General features: G+C 41.8%; 1 non-coding gene across 1 annotated transcript; it reads left to right on the top strand.

Annotated features, from left to right (window-relative positions):
• The first annotated feature begins 7,657 nt into the window (after window positions 1-7,657).
• Window positions 7,658-7,764, top strand: LOC145557145 (small nucleolar RNA R71). The gene has a single exon (XR_014092201.1). It is a non-coding gene; the product is annotated as a small nucleolar RNA R71 (small nucleolar RNA).
• The last annotated feature ends 916 nt before the right edge of the window (window positions 7,765-8,680 follow it).

Raw genomic sequence — 8,680 nt, 5'->3', positions numbered from 1 at the left:
ACCATGAACTATGGAACTATCACACATTTCCTAACCAAATCAACTAGTCAAGCACTATATTCACAAGTAGTTGGGCAAAATTGACTCATGTTTAGGAACCCAAGAAATTAAACTTCAAATCATGACCAACAAATCCACAATATTCATCATCAAATACCAAGAATCAAAACAATTTTTCTCAAGTATGGGGCACAGGAAAGCATGATTTACAATTCATTGGAACGTATTTTTGAATTTTTTTTTATTTTTCAATTTTTTTGTATTTTTCATATATAAGAAAGCAATAAAAACTACACTAGGAAAGCAAATAAAAACTATACTAGAAAGCAAATAAAGAGAGAAAAGGAAGAGAATTACCAACTGAAAGAACACCCCCCAAGCCAAATCAAGCAATGCCCTCATTGACTTGGGAGAGTAGCCTACTCCTCATCCTCATCCATCCTCGAATAGCCCCCGCCGTGGCTAGAACCGGCTCCTCCATGGCTAGAGCCACCACCTCCATACCCCGAACCACCTGCAAAGTAGTTAGGGTCCACATTCCCACCCATACCCCCAAAAGGAGCATCACCCCCATATCCGTGGACCAAAGAGTAGTCCACAGAAGTACCATATGCACCGGGGTGAGAATACCTCCTTCGGGTTATTGGAACCAATCAGGAGTAAGTGAATCGGGAGGAATAGCCCCCCGACGGGCGTAATCATCATACATGGGATAAAGCCCCTCCCTAGTTTCCTCTCTATGTAACCAACCCGCCCATCTAAGGTGCTTAACCTAGAGTCTAGGTTTCGCATCATACCCTCAACTCTCCCTTGCCCCGTCTCGATGCGGTCTAATTGGCTCCTAAAAGCCAAAAAGTCATATGGGGCATTGGGGTCGACGTTGTAATCGACCGAGGAAGTGGGTATGCTATAGGTGAAGGGTGGAGGTGGTTGGCAGTGTCGTGAATGGTGAATGGGGGAATGGTGGGGTTGTGGTGAAGGGTGAGGTGGTTGAACCTCACCTTGACCATTTATCTCGAAAGTATAAGAGGGCTTCCCCCCTCTCAAATTTGGTCAAGGCGGGGTTGGGTAAGGTAAGGGCTTGGTCTCTTCTACCCGATTGTCAGTGGACTATCCACCAAGTATCACTCCCCACAGGTTGCACCCAGTTCAAACTACCTAAACAAGGTAGGTCCATGAGGTTCGATCCCACAACTTTCCTATGCCCATCCGGGTTCCAACCTAGGTGTTTCCTAGCAATGTGGGTCACTAACCCCCCAAAATAAATAGGTGCCCTAGACCTACTAGCCTAGGCCGCATTGGCCGCCCTTTGGAAGTGATTGGCTATCCTATGGGGTATGTTCAATTTTTCAGCGGTAGGAATTACATAGGATGCCAATAGTTCCAATTCATCTCTCCTAACATTTGCCGTTTCATGCCTCCCAAAAATAGTGAGGCCGGCGAATCTTTGCCAAAGTTTTGGGACGGGATGTTGAATCCACGTCCCTTTGGCATGCTGGAGGTTCACTAAATCCTCCCCAGTTAGCCTCTTATAGACCACGGCGGTGTGGTCTTGAGAGGGTTCAATTGGTTTATCCGATTTTAAATCAAACAACGTTCCAAATTCTTTAAGAGTTAGTCTCACATCGTTGTTTAACAATCGGAATTGTACATGAGTAATTAGTGCATTCATTTTAATAACATTAAAACTTGAAATAAATTCCAATTTTAAGTAGTCATATGTATCATGGCACATTTGAAAGAAACCACTCATGCCTATACCTTTGAACAATTTTTCCAAATATTTATCTAGGCCTAACCTAACTAGTGTGGGATGATGAATAAAACGGGTAGAGATTACCTGGCGATCGATGAGGTTGACCATTCTAACCCGTTGCTCCTCCGAGGTAATGACAACCTCCTCCTATCCCGGAATTTGAAGATCCGAGTTGACCGTTGGTTGTGGTGCCCTCGAACTCTCACCCCTTTGATTCCTTGAACGTTTTGAGGCCATCTTCTTGTAAAATAGTAGGAAATTGAAGGTTTCTCTCTCTTAGGGTTTGAGAAAATTTGAGAGAAAGTAGTGAAAAATTAGTGTAGATTGTAGAGGAAGATGAGAGGGGTTGGAATATATAAGAATTTTTTAGTTTTGATGGAAGAATTGGAGGAGATCTTGAATTGAAGTGTAGGTTGAAGGTTTGAAAATTGAGGTTTTAGAGAGAGAAAGTGAAATGAAGAAGATAAAATAAGGAGAAAGTGAGGAAAGAAAGAAGAGAAAAGAAAATAAAGGGGTCGTGGCCGAAGGCGCGCCCGATCGGGCGAGCTTCGCCCGATCGGGTGCGAACACGAAGCAAAATTTCTCCACTTTGCTCGCCCGATCGGGCGAGCGTCGCCCGACATTTCTTTTCCTTCACTCGATTTTCTACAAAAATGTGCCCGATCGGGCAAGCTTCGCCCGATCGGGCGAAAATACCTCCGAATTCAACCCTGCTTGCGCGCCCGATCGGGCGAAAATAGGTTCTAATTCAACCTTGCTTGCGCGCCCGATCGGGCTGCTCCGCCTGATCGGGCGTATTTGCGGCTGAAATCTTGGGTTACTTGCGCGCCCGATCGGGCGAGCCTCGCCCGATCGGGCCCGAGCCCAACTCGGCTGCACTCCTTTTTCTCCGATTTTTTTTCTTCTTCAAATTTTTCTAAGTCTTTATACCTGTCAAATTCATACCTGTACAACAACACTTATAACTGGTGAAATATCACTCTCCTCGCCTCTCTAAAATAAAAATCAAAAATAATGAAAAGGGAAACTAGCCTAGAAAGCATGAAATACGGGTTGCCTCCCGCAAAGCGCTGGTTTATCTAGGTCCCGCACGACCTTCTTACCACCTTGAAGCTCATGTTGGAAGTGGAATTAGGAGAGTCTCCTCCACATCTCTAATGGTAGCACCTTCATGATACAGTTTCAACCTTTGGCCATTTACCTTGAACTCTTCACCTTTGTCATTCACCAACTCCACCGAACCAAACTTGTTCACCTTTGTGACAGTGAAGGGACCGGACCACCTAGACTTCAACTTTCCTGGGAAAATCTTCAATCTAGAATTAAAGAGAAGAACCTTATCACCCGGTGCAAACTCTCTTGGTAAGATCCTCTTGTCATGCCACTTCTTGGTCTTCTCGTTGTAGATCCGCGCACTATCATATGCCGACAATCTAAACTCATCCAACTCATTGAGTTGAAGAAGTCTCTTCTTACCCGCGGCCTTAGAATCCATATTAAGTTCTTTGATCGCCCAAAAGGCTTTGTACTCCAATTCTACGGGAAGATGACATGCCTTACCATAAACTAATCTATAAGGTGAAGTACCAATCGGTGTCTTAAATGCTGTTTGGTATGCCCAAAGTGTGTCATCAAGCTTCATACTCCAATCCTTCCTTGACTTGGCTACTAGCTTTTCTAGGATCGCCTTGATTTCCCTATTAGAGACCTCAACTTGACCACTAGTTTGAGGGTGGTAACTAAGCCCTGTTCTGTGATATACGCCATACTTCTTAAGGAGGTTATCCAATTGTTTTTCATGGAAGTGGGTACCTCCATCACTAATGATAGCCCGTGGAACGCCAAACCTCGGAAATATGGTCTTCTTGAAGAGCTTGGTGACTACCTTGGCATTGTTTGTTGGTGAAGCTATGGCTTCTACCCACTTGGACACATAATCTACGGCTACAAGTATGTAACAATTCCATTGGAAGATGGGAGCGACCCCATATAATCGATACCCCAAACATCAAATATTTCAACTTCAAGAATCCCAGTTTGGGGCAGCTCATGCCTCCGCGAAATGTTGCCAGTCCTCTGGCAAGAGTCACAAGCCTGCACAAAAGTGTTAGCATCTTTAAACATAGTAGGCCAAAAGAAGCCTGACTCATTAATCTTAGCCACCGTTTTAGTGGGGCCATGATGTCCACCATAGGGTGAAGTATGACAACTGGTAAGGACGCCGTGAACCTCCCATTCGGGAACACACCTGCGAAATAATCCATCTGCACACTCACGAAACAAAAAAGGATCATCCCAAAAATAATGTTTAACATCAGAAAGGAATTTCTTTTTCTGTTGGTAGGACAAGTCAGGATGTAGAGTACCACCCACTAAATAATTAGCAAAATCAGCATACCAAGGGTGATTCTCTACAACTGCATACAGGTTGTCATCAGGGAACGAATCATCTATAGGAAGAGAGTCCTTACCCTCATCATACCTGATACGTGACAAGTGGTCTGCCACTACATTCTCTGCTCCCTTTTTATCTTTTATTTCTATGTTGAAATCTTGGAGCAAGAGAACCCACCGGAGTAGCCTTGGCTTTGATTCCGCCTTGGCTATCAAATATTTTAGTGCTGCATGATCAGTAAAAACAATAACTTTAGAACCAACTAGATATGATCTAAATTTTTCTAAAGCATAAATAACAGCAATAAACTCCTTTTCCGTGGTGGCATAGTTGACTTGGGCTTCATCCAAGGTTTTGCTAGCATAATAAATAGCATGCAAAACCTTGTCCTTCCTCTGTCCGAGCACGACTCCTAGTGCAAAGTCACTTGCATCACACATGATCTCGAAAGGAAGGTTCCAATCGGGAGCACATATGATAGGTGCCGATATCAAAGCCTACTTAATCCTGTTAAAAGCCTCAAGACACTCGTCAGTAAAAATAAATGGGGCATCCTTGAGAAAAAGCTGTGTAAGTGGTTTAGCAATTTTAGAAAAATCTTTGATAAAGCGGCGATAAAACCCCGCATGACCCAAGAAGCTTCTAACTCCCTTAACATTGACTGGGGGAGGTAATTGCTCAATCACTGATATTTTAGCCTTGTCTACTTGTATGCCCTTATCAGATACAATATGGCCAAGGACTACTCCCTCTGTCACCATAAAGTGACATTTTTCCCAATTAAGGACTAAGTTGCACTCTTCACATCTTTTCAAAATTTTAGCGAGATTAGTTAAACATGAATCAAATGAAGAACCATATACGCTAAAATCATCCATAAAGACCTCCATAATAGACTCTATGAAATCAGAAAAAATACTCATCATGCAACGTTGAAAGGTAGCGGGTGCATTACATAAACCAAAGGGCATTCTACGATATGCAAAAGTGCCATAAGGGCATGTAACGGTAGTCTTTTCCTGATCTTCAGGGTGGATCGGAATTTGGAAAAATCCCGAATACCCGTCCAAATAGCAAAAGAATTTGTGATTGGCTAACCTCTCAAGCATTTGATCTATAAAGGGAAGAGGGAAGTGATCCTTTTCAGTGGCGATATTTAGTCTACGATAGTCTATGCACATACGCCACCCTGTTACAGTTCTAGTGGGAATTAATTCATTTTTTTCATTTGTTATCACCGTCATCCCACCCTTCTTCGGCACTACCTGCACAGGACTTACCCACTTGGAGTCAGAAATAGGATAGATAATACCTGCATCAAGTAATTTCATCACCTCCTTCTTGACTACTTCCTGCATGTTGGGATTTAATCTTCGTTGGGGTTGAATGTAGGGCTTGTAATTTTCCTCTAGATGAATCCTGTGCATACAAAAATCAGGGCTAATACCCTTGAGATCATCAATACTGTACCCTATAGCCTTCTTATGGGTTCTGAGAACCCCTAGAAGTTGGGAAGATTGTAGGTCAGTGAGTGCAGTACTGATGATCACGGGGTGTAGTTCCTGTTCATCGAGAAAAACATATTTTAAATGAGAAGGGAGAGGTTTTAGCTCAGGTTTCTTGACCTCTGCAGGTTTTGATTCCTGAACTAAATTTACTACCTTCATTGTCTCCTTGGGGCTTAACTCTTTTAAGGAAAGAGCCTTTTCAATATCCTGTACCTCATTACCCCAAACGCTTGCATTGTCGCTAGATAAATTCCCGCAGAGAACTTCCTTTAAGGGATCTTTCGCAAGAACCTGTGGCAAGCTATCATCACAAATATCGTCCATTATATCAATTGTATCAATGTAGCAACAATTTTCCTCTAACATAGGCCCTTTCAAAACCTTCCCTAAATTGAAGGTAACATTATCGTCACCTACAGAAAGGGTTAGTTTACCATTTTTTACATCAATAATCGCTCCTGCAGTGTGGAGGAAAGGCCTACCTAATATAATGGGTATTTGTGTGTCCTCTGCCATATCTAAAACAATAAAATCAACAGGAATGAAAAATTTACCAACTCTGACAGGTACGTCCTCTAAAATACCTAAGGGGTATTTTACCGAACGATCTGCCATTTGCAAAGTTATATTAGTAATTATTAATTCTCCCATATTTAATTTAGCGCAGATAGATGATGGCATGACACTGACACTAACAACCAAATCACACAAAGCTTTATCAATAAAAACATTCCCAATGTGACAAGGGATAGAAAAACTACCGGGATCCTTTAATTTAGGAGGGGATTTATTTTGCAAATAAGCGTAACACTCCTCTGTGAAAGCTACAGTTTCTACTTCATTAAAGGCCCTTTTCCTAGTCAGAATGTCTTTCATAAATTTAGCATAAGCAGGTACTTGATTGATTAAATCAGTGAAAGGAACTGTTACCTGCAGGTTTTTCACAACCTCTAAAAACTTACCGAATTGTTTATCAAGCTTATTCTTCAGTTGTCTATTAGGGAATGGAAGCTTGATAACTGGGCTCTGCACATCTCCTCCCTTATCCTGCAATTTACCCTGCACACAGAAACATTAGTAGGGTTAGTATCTATTTATAGCCCTGCAGGGCTAGCAGGATTACTGTTTGGTATAGAGGAATCTAGATCAGGAACTGGTCTATCTTCCTTTGGCATAGGAGGTCCATCATAATATGAATGACTCCTTAGAGTGATTGCATTAGCATGATCTGTAGGATGGATAGGTTGTGATGGTAGATCTCCCTGCTGACGGGATTGTAGTGTAGATGAAAGTTGTGCAATTTGATTGTCCATGATTTTATTATGGGCTAGGATAGAATCAATTTGCGCATCCCTACTCTCTATATGCTTTTGCATGTTGGCAAGTATTGCTCTAATTTCTGTCATGGCAGGGTCGGAAGATGATGAGGGTGATGCTTGGCTTTTCTGGCCAGAATTAGGATGATAATATTTTTGCTGTGGTGGTGTTTGCTGTTGTGGTTGTTGTGGAGGTGGAGGATTTTGTACATTGGTGCTCCGGTATGAAAGATAAGGATGATTTTTATAACCGGCATTGTAGGAATTGGAATAGGGGTTATTTTGCCTATAGGTTTGAAAGGCATTAACTTGTTCCATAGAGCTCCTACAATCTTGCTCCCAATGACCTACAATTCCACAATTTTCACAAAAAGCTTCATGGTTAGCAACAGCAGAAACATTAGCTACAGAGTTAGGAGCAGCAGTAAGATTATCTAATTTTTGACAAATAGATGTTAATTGAGCTTGCAAAAAGGATACGGAGTCGACACTATATTTTCCTTTATTTGCAAACCCTCTCGGATTCCCATATTGGGAATTGTGTATTGCCATGTCTTTGATAACCTGTCTTGCATCATCCACATTTAAATTCATAAACCTCCCACTAGCTGCCGAATCTAGTACTGATCTAGAAGAATTTCCAAGTCCATTATAAAATGCTTGGATCAATTGCCATTGTGCTAGATTGTGATGGGGGCATTCTCTCTGTAGATCCTTGAACCTCTCCCAAGCCTCATATAATGTTTCGTCGGCCTCTTGAGCGAAGTTCTGAATAGCACTCCTTAGCACCGCTGTTCTCTCTACAGGATAATATTTATTATAGAAATTCAAAGTAAGAGTTTCCCAGTCAGTAATACCAAGTGCAGTTCTATTCAAACCATTAAACCATAATTTTGCTTTGCCACATAATGAAAAGGGAAAAAGAATCTCCCTGATTTGGTCTTGCATGACCCCGGCTTGTCTAATGGTGTTACAATATTGGCAGAAATCTGCGATGTGAAGATTGGGATCTTCACCCTTAGCTCCGCTGAACTGCTTCCTATCTATCATAGTGATAAATTGGGGCTTGATCTCAAATTGAACTCCATCTAGAGCCGGAGTGGGAGTAAGGTGCGGGAAATCTATGAGCTTCGGTTGCGAATAGTCACTGAGTTTCTTCTGGGCCGTCATCTCTGATTATGAATCTGAAGGAATATCTGTGTCACTAGAATTAGGGGGAGGATCTCTTCGATCGTTGTCCTCCTCAGAACCCGCCAGAATTTGTCTATAGAGTCTCCTTTGCCTATGAAAATAACGCTCGATCTCAGGATCAAAAGGGATGTAACCTAATCTGGAACACCTGGGCATAAACAAAGAACTAAAGACAAATATGAGAATTGCCTCAAAGAACTAATGTTCTCTGAGGCAAAAAGGGGGATAATCTAGACTACAAAATATAATCAGAAAACAAAAATAAAACCGTTTCCCCGGCAACGGCGCCAAATTTTGACAGGGTAAAGTCGTATCCCCTAATAAAAAATAATTACCTAAATCTCTAACTAAAGTAGATAGGGAAGTAGGGTCGAACTCCACAGGGAAACAGGTCTTTTTAATTCTAATTAATTATTATAATCTAAATTATCTAAGTAACCAATAATTTTAGGTATGAATTCTATACTACGAAGAATTAGTTTAGGGAGAAAAAAACAATAATAAGGAAGCCTAG

The sequence above is a fragment of the Chenopodium album genome, chromosome 8, assembly GCF_948465745.1.
Source record: "Chenopodium album chromosome 8, dcCheAlbu1.1, whole genome shotgun sequence".
NCBI lineage: Eukaryota > Viridiplantae > Streptophyta > Magnoliopsida > Caryophyllales > Amaranthaceae > Chenopodium > Chenopodium album.
Note: the sequence above shows the minus strand (reverse complement) of the source record. Positions and strands in the feature narration are given on the sequence as shown.